Source organism: Camelus ferus, chromosome 19, assembly GCF_009834535.1.
Source record: "Camelus ferus isolate YT-003-E chromosome 19, BCGSAC_Cfer_1.0, whole genome shotgun sequence".
NCBI lineage: Eukaryota > Metazoa > Chordata > Mammalia > Artiodactyla > Camelidae > Camelus > Camelus ferus.
Window position 1 is genome coordinate 38,660,168 of NC_045714.1, and position 19,372 is coordinate 38,679,539.

The following is a 19,372-nucleotide window of genomic DNA, read 5'->3' on the forward strand; positions in this document are numbered from 1 at the left end:
CGGGCCCTAGGCCTACAGAGGCAGAAATGAATACGGCAGTGTTCACGGGCTGGGCGGTGGGGGCAGACGTGTAAAGATGTACAATGTACAAGGTGCCAGGGTGTGGCTGTTCATGGAGGAAAAGGCTTCATGGAGGAGACAGATGGTGTTGGGCTGGATTTTATTTTCCAGGTAGTTGGAGCAGCATGAGCAAAGGCACCATGGCTTGTTAGGGGAAATCCACATGGTTCCATGTGGTTGCAGGAAGAGGTGGGGTGAGTGGCTGGAGATGAAAAAGAAGTATGAGGTCAGATCTGGCACAGGCCGAAGAGTTTGAGTCCTGCAGGTGGTAGGGTGCTAGGGAAGAAGATTAAGCCAGCCTGGAAGGATCAGATTTGCATTTCAAAAACACAGTTCTCCAGGTGGTGGTAGAGGTTGGCCTGGGTGGTAGGGGAGGATCCTGTTGACCTGGAGACCGGCTCAGAGGGTACTTATTTGCATAATGGGAGGAGCCAGTAGGGTGGAGCGAGACCTGGAACATGAAAGAAGCACAGATGATGAACTTCAGGCCAGTCTGGGCTAGGGAAGTGAAGGAGAGATGAGAATGACTTCTCCCTGGGCCCCAAGATCTTATTAACCTCTAAGGCTGCCTAATGAGTGGGAATCTGAACATTGGAATTTAAGAGTCCCAGGTCTGCTGCTCAATGGACTCACAGTGTATTAATTTTCTAGGGCTGCTTGATGAAATACCACAATCTGGGTGGCTGAAAAAAAGGCAGAAATTTATTCTCTCGCAGCCTGAAGCGAGAAGTCAGAAATCAGGATGTCGGCAAAGTTGGGTCCTTCTGAGGGCTCTGAGAGGGAAGTCTGTTCCACAGCCCAATCCTAGCTTCTGGGGGAGGCCAGCAATCCTTGGAGCTCCTTGACTTACAGTTGTCTCTGCCTCCAGCTGTCTCTGCCTCTGTTGTCACGTGGCTGTCTCCGCTTCCTCCCTGTCTGTCTATGTCATCTCCTTTTCTTATAAGGACACCAGTCATATTGAGTTTAAGACCCATCCATACCCAGTATGACCTCCTTTATTTTTACTAATTGTTCTGCAAAGACTCTATTTCCAAATAAGGTCACATTCTGAGCTTCTGTGTAGATGTGAATTTTGGGGAGTGGGGGACACTATTCAACTGGTACATACAAGAAGGTGTAAAAGACTGCAAGCCTTGGGATCCCACAAGCCCAGGTCCCAATCCAAGCTTTTGCAGTGGAAGAGCCATGAGGCTTAGGGTAAATCAGTTGCTTTTTCTCAGTCTCAGTGTCCTCGTCTCTGAAATGGGGATTGTAGCACCTGCAGTGCTGTGTTGGGGTGGTGAGACTTGGTCAAGAGAGCAGATGTGAGTGAGCCCGGTGACGTGGCACACAGCAGGCCCCCAATAATGATTACTTCCTCTTTGACTCCCCCTTCTCTGCACTTAGTAGTCCAGACCAGACACTTAAATCTTGCTTCACTTTCCTTATCTGCCAAATATGAATAATTATCATCCAGTTCTACCTACTTCACCAGATTGTGAATCCCGGGGAATAATGAGAAAGCTCTTTGTAAATTGCTTTAGAGTTTGTTGCTGTGATTTTTAATTATAATCGTCATCATCATAATAACCCTTGGCCATTGCCACATCCGCTGCCTTCCCAGCAGAGCCCAGCCCGGCCCACTCCTCTTCTGAGGCAAGTCCTCTTTGCCTCTTTGCGCTTGAAGATATCCTATCAAGGGAGGTATCCTACCAGCAGGGTAGCTGCTGTCAGAGTTGGGAGAACCTTAGAGGTGGCCCTTGCCCTCCATCGGCCCCATTAGGCAGAGGAGGGAAACTTGCTCTGAGAGAAGTGACACCCCGAAGGTCACATAGCTGGCAGGTGGCAATTGGAACATCTTGTTTGTGGTTCCCGTTTACCGTCAGAATGGTACTTTTTTCCTACTGGCAACTGGAGCCCCAGAAGCAGGGCCTTGGGACAGGTAGAGGCCTGGCGGGGGGCGGGAGGTGGGGATCCAGAGGAGAGAGCCCTGCTGAGTCAGGATCAGAATCTCAAGTAAGGGGGTCCCTGAGCCCTGAGTGAGAGAGCAGTGTCTCCACAGGCTGAATGGGCAGCTCATTTTGTCCTCAGCCTTGCTCTGGCCACCCCTGCCTGCCCCAGTGGGAGGAGGCCGCCATGGGCGGGCTGCAGCCAAGTGGGAGCCAGAGCCTGGAGGTAACCCAAGGCTTCAATGTCCCTGCTGACAGCCGGGGCGGTGATTCTCAGCAGGCTGTGTCCCTCTATGTCTTCCCTTGGTGGGCCTAGGGAAGGTTCTGGAAAGGAGAGAAGGCTTATCCTATCTTGGCAGTTTCCCTGAAGCCGTCTTCCTTTCCCTCAGGCTGGGGAGCCAGCCCCCTCCTCACCCTTCGGTTTTCCTTTCCCTTCCTGCCTCCTCAGCTCAGTTCTCTCTCACTCCCTTCTCCTGTCTTCCCCTCCTCTGTCTCCCCATCATCTCTCCAGATTAAAGGTCTAAAGATAAAGCCTCCAGACCCAGTGCAGGTGGGGGGTTTGAGGGTTACTTGAGGCCACCTAAGAATTAGACAGCCTGGAGTCTTCGTCGGAGGCTCCCTCTGGTGACCGAGAAACCACTGCTTACGTTTATTGGCTTACTATGTGCCAGGCCCCGTGCTAAGCGCTTTACACTCCTTATGTCTTTTAATCCTTGCAGCTACCCCGAGAGGCAGAGATTATGACCCCCGTTTTATTAAAGGACGCTAAATAACTTCCCCAAGGCCCACCACGTCCTCAGCCAGCAAGAGCTACAGCTGGGACTTAAATCCGGATCTCTCCAAAGCCCACTGGTGCTCTTGAGTCTTTCGTGTACGACCCCAAATGGAGCCTGCAAGAAGGTTTAGGGTCCATGGAAGGATGCACCTGTGCTCAAATCTGGAGAACCAGTTCTAGCTCAGAGAGGAGGGTCTCCAGTCCAGGTCTCCTGCTTCTCAAGCCTGTGCTGCCATCCCCTCAGGGACTGGCCTTCCTACAGGGAAGGACAGGGCTCTGAGCCCGTCTGGCTCCAGGCAGCTGCCCAACTATGGGAGAGATGCAGCATAAGGGGCAAGTGACAGGACAGGACTGAAGGCACTTGGCTTTTTTCCCAAATGTCACCGGCCAACTTAGTTTTTCACTGATAGTCTTGAGTCTCCCATTTAAATAACCTGATCATCTGCAAAGAGTGATAGTTTTATCTCTTCAAAAGGGTGCTTGGGGGCTTGGAGGTCCTCTGTCAGGCTCAGTGATGGGTGGAGGGGAGGGAGGCAGAGGCTGGAACCAGGAAATCTGGGTTTGGGAGCGTACTTGTGCTGGTAAGGAAAAGGAAGGAGCCAGACGTGGTGGAGGGCCAGAGCAAGACAGTCTGGAGGGAGGAAAAGCCTTTAGGCTGGAGTTGATAGGAACCCTCACCCCAAGTTCAGCCCAGGAGTCCAGACACCCTCCCAGGCAGGGCTGCTAATCTGAGTGTCGTTTCAGAATGTGACTGGCTGCAGTCGGTTTGCTGAGCCTCCTCGCACCCCCACCATGACCGTGACCATGGTCAGGTGAGCAGGTGTCTTAACCAGGAGGGACCTTGATTAATGAGCAGTGGCTTTAAAACTTCTAGCCACGGAGCCCTCTCTACATTCAATATGTGAACCAGCTAATAGGAGAGCGGCTCAGCAGCCTGGAATCAGCCTGTCTTAATAGGTGCCTGTTGAGGTGACTGGACACAGGACTCTCAGATTACCCTGGGGATCACTGGTCTTAGATGTTTGTGAACTTCTGAAATGACACACACAATCTTCAGAGTGTTCCCTGTCCTCAGGGGAGGATTCATAGGCACCCTCTGAGTCTTTGAGTCACAAGCCACAAAAGTTGAGAGCTGCCGGCTTCAGGGCTGTTTTATTGAGTGGGAGCCTCATGACTGGAGAAAGGTCGCTGGGAGGTAATGGCAGAGTCAGGCTTTGAAGGCAGATCTCTCCCACCTTTCAGCACATTACTGGTTTTGCTATGAGGATGCTGAGGTACTGGGAACCAGTCTCTTCCCTTGTCTGAGCCTCATGTTTTCCAGCTGTAAAATGAGGTGGGACAGGATAAGCCCAAGGTCCCGGAGCTTTGATCTGTAGTTCTGGAAGCCAGGTCTCCTGCTGCCCAGTTCACATTCTTCGCCCCTTTCCACACTGCCTCCCCAGCTTCACCCACTTCTGATGAGACCACTTCTTCTCTCTAGTGTCTCCCATCTTCAGAGATTCTATACAGAGCCTGGATTCTGGCCCCTTGAGACCCTCCTGTCAAGCCACGTGCCCAGGCACTCGGCCCTTTCTCCCTTTCCACGCCCATTCACCAAAATGAACCAGGTGCCTGTGAGTCTGGGGACACTCATGGTGGCTGCTCTTCAGGGCCAGGCACCTGGACCAGTGCCAAGGGAGGGGCTTGCAGAATGTGCTTGCTGTGGTTCCTGGGACACACCCAGTGCTTACCTGTGTCTTTGCCCCAGCTTCCTGGGTTCCTTTCTGCCAGGAATGCCACCCCCCACCTTGCCTTCCCCAGTCACTGTTGAAATCCTGCCTGCCTTGTCAAAGCTCAGCTCAGATGCCAACCTCTGTCCTCCAAAGCCTTGTGAGCCCTCCTCTCCCTCCCCCACAATGAGATTTGTCTTTCCCTCCTCTGCATTCCCTTAGCAGCTTATCTGTTTCCCTCTGGGGACAAGTTCTGCTTGGTCTTCTGCTTTATCCTGGGATGTGGCTTGCCTCTCTTGCTAGATTGTGAGCACCAGATGTCTTCTGTGTCATTTTGTGCTCCCCAGCACCTAGCATAGAGCTTTGCATAGAACCAATACTTAGTAGAAGGTTATTAAGTTTTATTTGTCAAATCTGCCTCTGGCTCTGGGCTGGTTTCTCTGGAGCCCCCGTGGCCCTTTCACTGGCAAGTCACAACTCCTCACACAGCCCCTCCTTTATTTGTAGATTGGAGGAGGCCAAGTAGGGCAGTAGGTAAGAACTTAAATCCCAGTCTTGACTCTACCACTTCTTGGCTGTGTGACCTTGGGCAAATCACTTCATCTCTCTGAGCCTCAGTTTCCTCAGTTTAAGACAACAGGGTAGGAATGACAAGTCTATTGGAGACTAGGCAGGATTTACTGAAATGATACATGTAAAATGCTGAGATCTCAGCATTGTAAAGAATAAATGGTCAATAAACAATTATAATTAATTATTTTTCAGTTAATGGTTATTATCGTTGTTTCAGCAGACACCTACTGTGTTCTCATCGTGCTAGGGAGCAGGGGTGAGGGACAGAGAAAAATCATTGTAGGAGTTCCTTGGTCTGCAGAGTCTTAAGGTCAAGTAGGGCTGGTAAGACTGTACTATGAGGAGTGGTCTGGTGGAGACATGGCTGAGTGAGTTGAAGAGTGAGTTGAAGAGTTAGTGATCAATGTCAACTCTGTGCTGGAGAAAATATTTGAGCAGGATGGGCAGGAAGCAGGAGGGGGCGAGGCAGGGTTGGGGGGAGGCAGAAAGACAGGTATTTCCCTCTGAGGTAAAGGAGGAGAGCACCCAACCGGAGATGGGAGAGTTGGGTGCATGCTTGGAGAGTTGCAGAAAGGATGCAGGGAAGAGCAGAGTGGAAGCAGAGGCTGCTTGAGAATCTCCACTTAGGAGGGCCTTAGGGTCAACACCCCAGAGGGAGGGGGAGCTTCAAGCTTTGTTTTGCCAAGAAAAATTTAAGGGTGTGGTAGCTCACACTGCCGCTACTGAGAAAGACAGAGAGAAGACTGGAAAGGTAGGGCAGAAACAGAAATTGGGGTTTTCTGGCAGAGGAAGTAGGGACCTGTGAACATGGAGGGCCTTTGTCCCTCTGCCCAGGCTTGAGCTGAGAATGGTCCTGGTTAGCTGCAGCTCCAGGCCTCTGCAGGCTTGTCTTGAAGTCTATCCCATCACATATCAAGGCTGCCTGTTTACTGGGCCAACATCTGAACTCTGGTCTGTCTGAACTTAAAACACAGCTTGATCTCAGAAATGTCAGAATCTCTAAATGTCAGATGAAGTGATCTATTAATCCACCCCTCACCCGTACACTACACAAGTGTGAAGCAGAGGTCCAGAAGGGTGAGCCCCCACCCAAGAACGCCGAGTGAACTGGCCGCAGTGAGTTCAGAGCCAGCCTGGGGTGGGCTGTGGTCCTAGGCTTGTGTGAGGAGCTGGGGGATGAGGGTGAGGAGCGGGCCCAAGGAGGGGTGTAAATGACAAGCAAATGCCAAATTAGGAGCAGTCTGTTACCAGGGTGTGTGCGTGATCCCAGGTGAGTGGGACGTGAGTGGGCTGGAGTCGTCATCATTCCGGGCTTTCCTTCCCGGAAAGGAAAAAGGGCCACATAGGTGGGATCCAGGGGAATATTGGGATGTGGGGGAGTTCAGGGGGTGGCCTGAGAAGAGGAGGCTGTTGCCAAGCAGCAAGAGACATGACTGTATTACAGTGGCACAGAACATCCCAGCATCTTGGGCCTGGCCATGTACAGCCCGGTACATGATACCATAGTGTTATCTGTCACCCCTTGTTTATGGGGATAATGAGGGCTACAGTGGTCACAGCAAGGAAGAGCAGCCCCAGGGCTGGGGGACTTCAAAGCCTTTTCATGGCATGTCCTGGGTGGCTGCCCTCCCTGTCCTTAGCCCAGCTTGGTCTCAGCAAGGACCCAGGACAAGTCAACTTTTGCCTTCACTTCTCTTCCATCAGTCTGCGCATCTGTCTGGACCATTTAATTCCAGTTCACCCCAACCCCTTATTCATTAATTACAAATATCTATTGAGCACCTACTGTGTGCCAGGCACTTCCCCTGCCCTTCTGAAACTTAGGCCATCACCCCTTAGCTGTCCCACACTGGTAGGTTGGGACCGGAAGGAGGAGGTAGGGGCCTTCACTAACACCCCCTTTCTCCCTTCACACCAACCCCTTCCCCTCTATCTCCCTCCAAGTCCCCTTACCCCTAGATGGGACTTTTGGCTGGAATTGCCTTCTCCTGAAATGGAAACCAATCAGAGTTAATTGTTAAACCTAATAGCTGGAGAGAGTTTCACCCTGCTAGGCTGGTGGGAGGGGGCTGAGAGCTAGCCGTGCTCTGAGGACCTGAGGAGAGGGGTGGAGCCACCCAGGTTCTTCTGGCCGGGTACCTGCCACCTTTTCCCTACTCTGGAATCTGCCTCCAGGGCCTGCTCCTCCCCTCCTCCAGGGGGTGGGGGGTGGACTGCCTCTTGGACCCTTTCCCTTGACTCCAGCTGAGGTGACCCTGAGATGTGAGTACAGGCTCTGGCCCTAGTCCAAGGGCCTTGGGTGAATGTTCTTGGGCGAGATGTGGGGGAGGGCACGGCGCCAAGCCCCAGGGACCCACCCAGAGGGCAGGCAGCCAGAGGACCTTGCTGGCTTTGCCTCATTTCGGGTAGGGGGGAGGGGGGAGGTAGGAACATACCGCAGCGGCCTAAGCCCTCTGGACAGGACCGCCACCCAGTGCAGTCCATGCCGTTTGCTTCCCTTTTACCCTCTTCACTGGGTGTCCTCTTAGGGGCCATTCTCTGCCACTAGTCTCGGGGAGGAGGGACTAGTGGCAAAGGCTTACTTATTCCCCTAGAAGGTTGAGCCCCTGACCAGTCACCTGCCAAGCTTTAGGGACAGAGCTTAAACTTCCAAGTCAGATAGGCTGTGGGTCAAAACTGGGTGACCTTGGGGAGGTGGCCCACCTCTCTGAGCCATCTTGGCATCCTCCGAGCAATGGGTCCTCTGATCCCTTTGTCCCCAGCACTGTGAGTATAAAGGCACAAGAGACGGATATTAATATTAGGCATAGTAGGGGGCTGGAATGAGTAGATCCCATCCTATTGACATTCAGCTTTACTTTGGGAGGCTGGCTTTGGCTTAGGGCTCTAAGAACTTGACTGTTAGAGCTATGCTGCCCCATACAGTAGCCACTAGCCACATGTGGCTACTGAGCATGTGAAATGTGGCTAGTGCCACCAAGGAATAGAACTTGTAATCTTACTTAATTTTAATTAATTTAAAAATGGAAAGAATTCTTCATTCAGTTACTGGAAGACTTCTATGTATGTTTGTGAACTTAGCTTTGTGAAAACACTTCTTCAATGGTAAAGTCTAAGAGGATCTAAATACCTAATGAAAATTCAGTGTCAGAATTGAGATGTGCTCTCAGTGTAAGGTGTCTGTCCACTGGATTTAGGAGACAGGATGGAAAAAAGAAAAGAATGTAAAATATGTCAGTAATATTTTTGTAGTGATTTCATGTTAAATAAATATACTATTAAAATCAATTTCACCCATTCCTTTATACTTTTTAAAATGTGGCTACAGGAAAGTTGTAAATTATATATTTGGCCATCATTATATTTTGATTGGATGGTGCTGTTTTAGCCACAGAGTTGAGTTGGACACATTTGAATAATAATACAAGAATATAAAAACTAGTTATTTGGGGAGGTTTGGCGGTGAGGGTGAGGGGTGGCCCAATATCTGGGCCACTCCCCATGATGGAATGTTCCCCTGGCTAATGTTCCCCATAGCCTTGAGGATAAGATTAGGACTTCTGGTATCAAGTGAAGAGCCCGTGTCTGGATGGCCAGGCTACTTACTTGCTGTGTGTGTGACCTTGGACTGGTCACTTGACTTTGCTGAACCTTAGTCTATCATCTGTAAATCTAGACTAACGGTGGGATTTGCCTCATTGATGGAGGGGACTACCTGAGATGTGGTCCAGGTGCAGCCCTTCGCACAGTGCCTGGCTCATCCGTGCAGTCACAACTGAGCTGTGCTAGTGGTTGTTACTACTACTGCTGGTTGTGGGGGTCATTGCTACTGCTGTTGCATCCATCAGCTTGGATTCAGTTATTCCATTTGTCCAAATGGAAGATGGGCCAGAGGGAAAGGAGTTCAAAGAGCTTGAGGGTGGGAGTTGGGATGGGGACTCAGGGATGCTTTGTTGAATACCTCAGGGGATTGCTTGCCTTTGGGGGAAGTCCTTGGATCTTCCTGTTCCATAGGTGATCAGGCAAAGATATGTGCCCATTTTACAGATGAAGAAGGTGAGGCCTGTGGAGGAGAAGTGACCTGGCTATATAGCCAGAATCTGAATGCAGGAATTCCCACTCCTATTGTAATACTGGAGCCAGCAGTAGGAGGCCAGCTTTGGGGGCTGTGAGAGCAGGGCCTGACCAGGGGTCTGGCGCTTGTGAGGAATCCTTATTATTAGTCTTCTATAACTGGAAGGGATCTTGACACCATTCTGTACAATCGTCTTATTCTTGAGTTGAAGAGACAGAGACCTGAGTGTATGCATGTGTGCGTGGGACCTCCCTCGGATCACACAGCAAGTTGGTGGCCAAGCTGGAACTGTTTCTGTTTGTTTAGCTCAGCTGAACTCTCAGCTCAGCCCTGGCAGGACGGGTGGCCTGTTTGTCAGCCCCCTCCCCTCCTGCCCAGTCACTGGAGCGGGCCTCTGAGAAAGAGGCTTTTGTTTCACCAGCTTCTTCTGGTTTCCTCTCAAGGTAGCTTCACCACCACCCTCACTCCATCTGCACAGATTCATCTTTGTCCCTGTTCCAGGTTTAAAGGGCCCTGAAATCTGAAGCTTCTCCACACACATCTACCTTCTGGATACCCCTGGGGGAGACCATGGGCTTTTTCATCCAGGAGGCCTGGATTCAGATCCCTCTTCTACCATTTCACTCCCTACATGGCTTTAGTTAAGTCATTTGTAATTTTTTAGTCTCAACATCTGTCTTTGTCTAAAAACTCAGGAACCCACATGGTGAGCATGTAACCTGGCGGTTAAGAACCTGAGCTTGGGGTCTTACCCCTGCATTGATTGTCTAATGATTGTCAGGGAGTCATTTCATCTTCCTGGATCTGTAAACGGCAGCCACTCCCTCCCGGATTGATGTGATAAGGAACTGTGCTGAATTCTCCACATGCAACATCTAATTTAATTCTCCCTTTCATCTTGGAATCAGACACTTTGACTTCTGTTTTCCCAGTGAGGAAACCAAAGCTCAGAGAGAGGAAGTGACTGATCCCAGGCCATGTTGCTAGAGGGTAGTGGAGCCCAAATTCCAGCCAGGTCTGTGTGACTGCAGAGCCCACTACCCTACACTGCCTCCCGGGTACCTTGCAACCTGGCCTCCCAGGGTGAGCTGCTGGGTGGCTGATGTGACAGCTGGAGTGGCAGTGTCCTGAGGCCCATGCTGGCCGCCGGAGCGAGGCGCTTGGGTGCGCAGCTCCTGCTGCTCCTGCTCCAGCCTCAGCCTGGCTAATCTTCCTATTTGCTTGATTCTTGGGTTCTATGTGAACTTTGTCCCACCTGGAGATTACTGTTCTTAGTGTGTGAATTCAGGGGACCTGAGGTTTCTCCCTCCAACAATCCTGCCCGTTGTGTACCAGGCCAGGCCTGCAGTTGATGATTGAAGGGGGCTTAAATACTCTGTGAGTGAATTCGACCACAACAAAATACTAATGCTAAGAAGAACCTTAGTGACCGCTGAGTCCAACCATGTTTGCTTTACAGATGGGGAGACTGAGATAAGGATAGGCCGATTTGAGAGAACAATGGGTGTGTCTTGTCCTGGGTGCTGGGAACCACTGGACTGACATGGAAAAATAGCCTGAGGGGTGGGCGGGCCTCTGCTCTCCCTCATCCCCTCAGAGCCGGCCCATTACCAAGTTCTGTCTGGGCCCTTGTCACCCCCCCCCTCCCCGCCTCACCCCGTTCAGCCACAACAGGCCCTAACTCATACAACCTGAAGCTACGGTTGCTGGTCTCCAGTCCAGCCTTTACCCTGCCAGTCAATGGTTTCCCATTACTCTTAGAATCAAAGCTAAACTCTTTACTTTGGCCTCCAAGGCCCTTCACGGCCTGGCCCCTGCTGGCCGCTTCAGTTTCATGTTTGTTACTTTCCCTTTGGCTCAGCATAGTCACTGGGCCTTTCTGTTTAACAGGTTCAGCAACTTCCCTAAAGTTCCTGAGAGTCAAATGCCAGCCTCTCAATTCCCAGCTCCACGCTGGGTCCACGAACTCAGCCTAGAGGCGCTAACACTGTTTCCTCCTTCCAGGTGCCTGACTGACGTCCTTCCCCCGCGGGGAGCTGGTGTGGTCGGAGGAGGGGTGAGTGTTACCAAAGCACAACCTCATTCTGCTTCTTCTGCTTGGTGTGGACAAATTGGTCTTTCATGCCCTCAGGCTATTTTAATATATTTTACTGCTGGGGAGGCGTGAGGGTTTGTCTGGGTCCCAGATTTCTGGTCGGTTTGAGAAAAGGGCGCAGCGCCAAGGTCTCCTCTGGTTTTGGCTTATTTTGAGGAAGGGGCCGACATGGATGTTTGTTAAGCACCTCTGTGCTAGGTAGCGGGCTTTGCCTGTATTGCTTATCCACGCCTCCATGGCTGAGGACGGGTGGCCTTGGACCTGGAAGCCAGATCTGCTGAGCTGCAGCCCTTGTTTTCTTTTGCTTAACCACTCTGAGGTAGTAGACTAGATTCCAAAGAGGGTGTTTCATTCTGGTCCTGCCACTGACTCCTACGTGACCTTGGGCAGCCACCTTCCTCTCTGTTGGCCTCCGGGTCATTTATACCTTGTCAGAGCCAGGGGTGGAAGAAGGTGGGGTCAGAGTCAATGAGTTGTTGTCAGACTTTCCTGCAGGGAAATCCCCTTTTTGAATTCTGCACCCCCCCCAAAGAATCTCAATGTTCAAAACAGCTAAAGGGGTTGCAGCTGTGGTCAAAGTTGGCCTGGGCTCAGGGGACTCTAATTGGCTAATTCCTCAGCCCTCGGCAGCCCCCAGACAACAACTCGGAACCCATCCTTGGCTCTGTACAAGATGCTTTGCAAACCACTGGCCTGGGGCACGTCAAAGCCCCTTCCACCTCCTGAGTCTGGTGACTCTGGTGGTATGAGGGTGTGGGGAGGCAACCAAGCCAATGAAGTTATACCCATTGGGAAATTGTGAAGTTATATGCAGATATCATTGTGGGGTTATTAGTAAGGTACCACTGCCAGGACTGTGCTGTTGTCATTCTAGAACCCTCTGGTTTTTATTTTTGATTAGGTGTGAGGCCCCTCTGTACCCTAGGGGAACTATCGTGTGTGTGTGTGTGTGTGTGTGTGTGTGTGTGTGTGGTGTGTGTGTGTGTGTGTGTGTCTGTGTGTGTGTTGTGTGTGTGTGTGTGTGTGTGTTTATGGGACTGAGCCAGGCTGGGGCAGGTAGAATAAATGCCAAACAGAGCTGGGAGTATGTTGTTCCTTGGGGGTGGCAGGGATGGGGTGGCTTTAGCTCCAGTTAAAAGGAGTGATTTGGCTCTTTCCTGCCAGCACATGGGCCCCACGGAGATCTCTGAGCAGGAAGCACTGGGAACAAGGAATCCTCTGTCCACAGCCACAGCATAGCCAGGACAGAGGAGGTGGATTAGGAGTTCCCAGGAGGGGGCCTGCCGGTCTTTCCCTGACATTTGGGCAAATGGGTGGGGAGAAGGGGAAGTAAGTGTACATGTGCATGGTTGGGGGAAGGTAGGGGTTGGTTCAGACATTTATTCCACAAGTTCCTTGAGCTTCAGGAAGCCTTCCAAGGAGCCAGGCTCAGAGACAGGCAACTCTGTAGGGATCAGAGCTAAGAAAGGTGAGACTCTGGAGTTTACCGGAGGAGACAGGAAACGTGAGAGAGGATAGATTTTCACAGTCACTGGGCCTGCAAGTCCAGAGTTCTGCATTCAGGTCCTTACTCTGACACTGACTTGCTCTGTGGCATCAGCCTCATTGCTTTCCCTTTCTGGGCCTCAGTTTCCTTTCCTGGAGAATGAGGGTAGACACATCAGCCTTGTTACTTCTTAATGCTCTTGTGAGTGTCAATTAGAATAGGGTATTTCAAATCTTTTGGGACAGCAGAATCCCAATATATAAGCATTTGCAACAGAATTCCTGTGGTTGAATTGGCAGCAATTTACCCAGAATCTCGTTGCCTTCCTTCCTGCCCTTTATTCCGTGGATGTTTTTGGAGCTGCCTCTGCAGTTTCCCAGTGCTCCAGGAAGCAGGGTCTGAAGACCACTGAGTCAGGATGGTTCCTGATAACATGCTTTGTGGACGGTCCTTTGCAGCCCAGATGACAGGGATGGTGCTGGAATGCACAGGACAGTCATAATGCTGCCTCTGCCCTGCCCACCCATGGCCGGCACAGCCTGTATCTTGGTTAGGACCTGTTTAATTGGGCCTGGCTTTTTCAGAACCAAGTGACAAAAACTCTATTCAAAGTGGCTTAAACCAGAAAAGGTCTTTAAGGGATCCTGGAGCAGTTCGTGGAATTGAAGGATGAGGAATCAGGTAGACTCTCCATCTCTCTCCTGTCGCAGCTTGTCTCTCCTCTCTGCCTTTGTGAGGAACTGGCTGTCCACTGCTCCAGCTGAGCAACCCAAACAGTAAGAGGGGGAGATTTTTCTTCTAGGATCTGTATGGCAACCCAAAGGACGGACTCTGGTTGGTTCAACCATTGATGCTGGGGGATAGGGACCTTCCATAGAGTGGCCAGGCCTAAGTCAAGTGCCTCCTGGTGTAGCTAATGGAAGAGTGGGGCTGTTGCTGGAAGAAGGGGCAGTAGAGGGCTCCCGGCCGGACAGAGCCATGAGGGGAACTAGGATGTCAGCAGAGACTTGGGTTATAGGAGAATGAACAGCTTATAGGCCTACAAGGGCCTGTAACTCCCCACCTCAGTAATAGGAAATATAGATATCAACAATGATAATAACAACAGGTAATGTTTATGGAGTTACTCTCCTTATGCTAGCACGTTCTGTTGTTTTTCATGTATTATTTCATCTAATCCTCATGACAGTCCTTTGAGTAGGTACTAATACTCTGCCCATTTTACAGATGGGAAAATTGAGTCACAGCTAGTGAAGGTCACAAATTGAGTAAGAGGAGAAGCTGAGGTTCAAGCCCAAGGAGTCTGGCTTCAGAGCCCACGCTGTGATCACGATGTCTACTGCCTCTGGTCAGCCATGCAAGCGGGTCCTACGCCTGCTCTGTGACACAGAGCTCATGACCTGTGAGGCAGCCCCAGGCCCTGGCTGTACTGCTCTGCCATTGGGAAGGATCTCCTCATGTTGCACTCAGGTCCACCTCCGTAGAACTCAATCCATCCAGTGTGTGGCTCTGTGGTAGGCGATTCAGGAGCTGTAAAGATCATCCGTGAACCTGTCTGAAAGGTCACCACAGCCAATAAGTTACGTTATTGAGCTCTCACACTGCCAGGCTCTCTGCTGAGCACTTAATATACGTTGGTCTCATTTAGTTGTAACAACTCTATGGAGTAGGTACTATTAGTGTCCCCATTTTCCAGAGGAAACTGAGGCTCAGAGAGGATAAGTGACTCTCCCATGGTCAGATGGCTAACAGATAGCAAAGCTGGTGTTGAGTTCAGATCTGTGCTAGAGACCACTGCAATCACCCATCCCCCAGAGGGGACATAAACAGATGTGTGCATGTGTGGCTGGGACACAGCCAACAGTGCAAATTACCGTTGGAGAGGGATAGGAAAAGTGCAACTGATGCTTGGGGAAAGGGGGGCAGCAGTCAAAATGTGCTTCCTGGAGGAGAGCACATTTGATTGAGTCCTTGGAAGGGATGGATCTGGATGTTGGGTTTGGAGAGGGCACTCCAGGAGGAGGGAGCTGCTTGAGAAAAGGCAGGGAAGAGAGAAGCAGGAGTGGTTTAGTTCGACCAGAACTAAGGAGCCAAGGTGGAGAGGGGTGGGCAGCCATCTCTCAGGCTGCACAGAAGGGCCCCCTCTTTCCACACTGTTCTCTTCAGTGATGCGAATAGGTTTGATGGTCTCCAGCTGCACCCGGGTGCCCAGGCCTTCACCATTTCTCCCAGACGTAGGGAGGGCAGGCCGCACATGGATGGTGAACAAGGGCACCTGGGCACCAACAGGTTATCAGTCCTTCATTGCCCCAGGGTCAGCCCTTCCTCCAGGCGGCACAAGCTCAAGGGACCAGAATAGTTTCTGAGAGCCTCCGTGAATGGTGGGATCCCCCTCCTCTCCACAGGCAGCAGGCTGAAGCATGTACCTCCGACCCCAGAGAGACCCCCTTTCCTTCCCCTTCCCCCTCCACACACGCCTCATCTCATCCGCCTTGTCAGGAGGTGGATAATGCCCTCCGAGCTTAGGCTCTGTCCTGAAAGTGCCTTCAGATTTTTCTTCAAACAACTCAGGTGGAACACTGAGGGGAGAGCATGTTAGCCCAGGGGGCCTCCCAGGTCTAAAGGGTGAAAGAATGGCAGTCATGTTTATTGAACTGGACTGGCAGTGTGTCAGAGCTTTATCGCCCCTGTTTTATAGAGGAGGAGAATGACACAGGTACCATTGTCACATGAAAGGTGGCTGCATCATTGTCCCTTGCAGGAGGGTTGGAGGTGTGGGAGACTCAGCAGGAGAACACCCCCAGCCCCTCCCTGCTGCTCTTGCCCACGGAACCCTCCTAGAGCAGTGTCTCTGAAATGCGAACTCTGGCTACCCTGTCTGCTCCCCCACCTCTGCCCCGGGCTGTGGAGACAGCCCGTTGCCCCTGGCTGGCTGCCTGCCTGAGAGCTAGAGGGGCTGCTGGGGGGGGGGGGGGGCCCAGGCTTCACAGATGTCATCCCGACAAGGCCCAGATGGCCAGCATTCCTTCTGTGACCCCTCTTATCTCTGGGATCACTGGATTTCTCTGACCCTTCTTGGGGGGATTCCAGCATTTCTATAGGGAGAAAAGAGGTGGTGAAGAGCAGGGGAGTTCTTTCATTGTGGGTTCTTCATCCTCGTGGCTCTTATCATCTGGACTATAACCGAAGTCCCTTATATTTTTCCTACAAAGGGATCTTCTATTCATCATCTCATCAGATTTCCCTCATAATCCTGAGAAGTGAGGCAGGGAGGATATAATTATCCCCGTTTTGTGGGTGGGTTAATTGAGGCTCAGAGGAGGTAAGTGACTCCTCCAAGGTCACACAGTTGATGAGGGGCAGAGTGGAGCTAGAGGATAGAAACCAGTGTCCGGAATCCTGATCTTCCTTCAGATCAGTTGTTCAGTGCTAATGGCTATAAGGGCAGCCTCTGGGGCTTCCTTTTTGGTCCAGCCCAGTATGTGGGGGTTGTGTCCCCATTTCAGATTTTCCCAAGCTTTCTAAGGCCTGCAGAATAAAGCTTCATCACCAGTTCTGAATCTGAGGGTTCCTCAACCCAGCCCCATCCTACTGTTCTTGCCAATCTCGACTGACCTAAGAGGGTGGCCTTTTTCTTCCAACAAGGTGGACAAGATTAGCCATTTGGTAGGGGAGCCTTCTGTGGGAGGCTGGAGGCATGAGTTTCAGCCTGCTGCCCAGGGACAAGATGGGGAGACTGAGGCACGGTAAACTCAGCACAATCGTTGCATCAGGGCAGCTGGAGAGGCAAGGCTGGGACAGGCTCAGGTCCCTTTCCCAGAAAAATCTACAACTTTGTTTCACTTGGTGGAACACAGTGTCCACTGAGTGTTTACATTTTTCTCCACTTCTGCCCTAGAGAAATTCTTCCTAGGGGCACCCTGGCCTTTCCCAGAAAAGTGGCATCTGGGCCAAACCAGGGAGGAGCCCTGCATTCCTAAGGGGCATGGGGGCTGCCTCTCAGCGCTTGCTAAGAATAACTGGGATTCTAGAATTCGATAGCAGTGATAGTTGCCCAGCTCTGTGGATATAGTGTTGGCATGTTCTTTACCTGCGTCGGGAGCAGCAGGAAGCAAAGGCACCGAGACTGGCCTGGGGGCCTTATGTGGGCTGTGGAAGCCACGTTGGCCTCTAGAGCTCGTTGCTGAGCAAGTTAGTTTCCTCACTTGGTACGCTGGGAACTAGGACTGGGCGGCAGTGGCCAGCGGTCACCGGCTCTGGACGCACAGGGGGCGGGGCAGCTAGCGGCGGAGTGGGGGCAGTTATAAAAGTAGAGGAATAGACACTGCTTTCTCACTGAGACACGCACGTGAAAGAAGGTCCTGGGAAAGGTCTGAATGAATGACCTGGGCAGGTCCCTTTCCCTCTCCGGCCTCAGGTCCCCCCTCCGGATCCACTCTCTATGGTCCTTTGTGTTCCTGCTGTTCTATGATCCGTGAGTTGAGATACATGGTTGCCAAGTTTTCCTCCTGGCTCAGTTGCCATGTCATTTGTCAAACAGGGACTACAAAATCAGCCAATCCTACCCATCTCAAGGTTACCGCTGCAAGGGTCTGGGAAGTGACCACATCACGCTGGGCCACGTCAGGCTGTGGCAGATGGGGAATGCCTTAGCAAGGTGATACCCTTGCAGGGTAGTAGAATGCGCTGAAAAGAACTTGAGCTCCAGACTCAGATAGACTTGGGTGTAGACCCCTGCTCCAGCACCTACTGTGTGAATTTGAATGAGATACTTCATTTCTCCATGCCTCAGTTTGACCATCTGTAAAATTGACACATTAATAGTTTTTACTGCAGAGGTCACAGAGCCCAAATGAGAGAATGCAGGCAATGCGTGGTGTGCATAGCACTGTGCCTGGGACACTGCTGAGTGCTGAGTAACTGGTAGGTGTTACCTTGCTGGTGCGGCCTTAGTGATGATGATCAGTGACATCTAGAGATTGGAATTCTCTGGGGGCCAGCTAGGCTGGTGCTGACAATGTTATTGTTATTAATAATTTCTTCTCTTTGGCACTTTATAATTTACAAAGCATGTTCCCATCCATTACTGTATGTGGCCTTCAGAACACTTCTTACAGGAGGCAGGAAGGTGTCACCATCTCCATTTTACAAATGAGAGTCTTAGGGGAAGAGACTTGCCCATGGTTTCAGCTCAGGTCTTCACACTTTGGGAGCTCAACTCCTGGCTGAAGGGGCGGCAGGGCTCAGCCTCAGGGTGTGGCAGCACTGACAGGGAAGTGGAGGATGACTGGAACTGACCTTGACCTTTAAACCATATGTTTTGGAGAGTGAGGCAGCGGTTGACTGCGTAAACGACAGAGCGGCTGGCTTGGTGGCCTTGCCAAGTCACAGAAACACACACACGAGTCTTAAAGTCCATGCATTCAAGGTGATTGGGGACAACCCGTCTCTCACTTTTGGGTTCGAGATTTCTGAAGCTGTAGGTCAACGGTGCGCCTGCCTGTTATCCGCAGCCTGCCTGGATCAAGAGCTCCTTCTGTTTCTCTCTTCTGCTTCCGTTTCCCCAACCCACAACCCCAGTGCTTAGGCCTAGAAGTGAATTCTGCCTCCGGTCATTCCTCCAGCAAGTCTTGATATAGTCAACCGGCTTGCACTGAGGATCCTGCCACACACCAGGCACTGCCCCCCATGCTGAGACACAGGTGAACGCAGCAGGTACACATGTGATCGGTACTGAAGGCAGAACTTTGTACTGTCTCTGTTAGTTTCCGAGCAGTGGTGAGGAAGGTGTCTCGGTTCCTCCGTGGGATGCGTGATTTTGAATTTGGAGAAACATCTCTGCTGCAGGCAGTGGCAGGTGCTGGAAACCCTGAGCTGGGGTCAGAACTGGGTGGCACTTCCACCTCTGCTATGGCCTTGCAGTATGACCTTGGGCCAGTCCCCGCCTCTCTCAGGGCTGCCTCCTCCCTGTCTACCACGGGGGTAGATTGGTTGAGATATGAGGATAGTCCTGGACATTTGTGTGGCACCTGCCTGGCCCACGTGTCCCAGGCTCACAAGAGCCCAGGCTGATGCCAAGGTCCCTTCCTGCCCAGCACTCGGCTTCTGGGATTTGCAGGCCTTGGGAGTGGTTTCTGAACTAGGTTCCAAGTACTTGGGAAAAGTTGGTGGGCTCACCAGCTCCCCTGTAGTCTGGCCTGAGAAGGCCTGGCTTCCCCGGCTGGCACCAGTGCTGACTAAACAGGTTCCAGCAAGGCCACGCCTGATGCAGACGCCAGCCCTGTCCAGCAGGGGCCCTGCACACTGGTGGATATAACCTCTCATGCCTTCCTTTGGGCAGGAGGTGGTGAGAGATGGGATGGTGGTGGGTGAGAGCAACACTTCAAGGCTCCCTAAAGCTCTGGAGGTGACCTAGCTCTTCCATAGGAAGGGCAATCACATGTCCTTTGAGAGTCTGAAGACCCAGAGGGCAGGTTTTCCCAAGTCTACACCAAGTGTCACAGAGCTACAGAGCTTCCTAGCAATGCAGATCCCCTGCCCTCCGCCCCCTACATTCACATCCTGCGCTCAGCCATTCCCTGGGTCTTGGTCACTGAGGGGAGGGGAGAGCAAGAGGTAGAGCATATGTGTCCCCGACAGGGGACAGGGTGGCAGGACTTCGTCCTGGTGGC

General features: G+C 51.7%; 1 protein-coding gene across 13 annotated transcripts in view; it reads left to right on the forward strand.

Annotated features, from left to right (window-relative positions):
* The window catches only part of EPB41L1 (erythrocyte membrane protein band 4.1 like 1), a 124,508-nt gene that overhangs the window by 12,453 nt on the left and 92,683 nt on the right, over window positions 1-19,372 (forward strand). For all 13 annotated transcript variants that reach the window (XM_032462229.1, XM_032462225.1, XM_032462230.1 and 10 more), the window contains one exon: window positions 11,125-11,176. The gene's annotated coding sequence lies outside the window, so the exon portion shown is untranslated. The remainder of the gene's footprint in view (window positions 1-11,124; window positions 11,177-19,372) is intronic.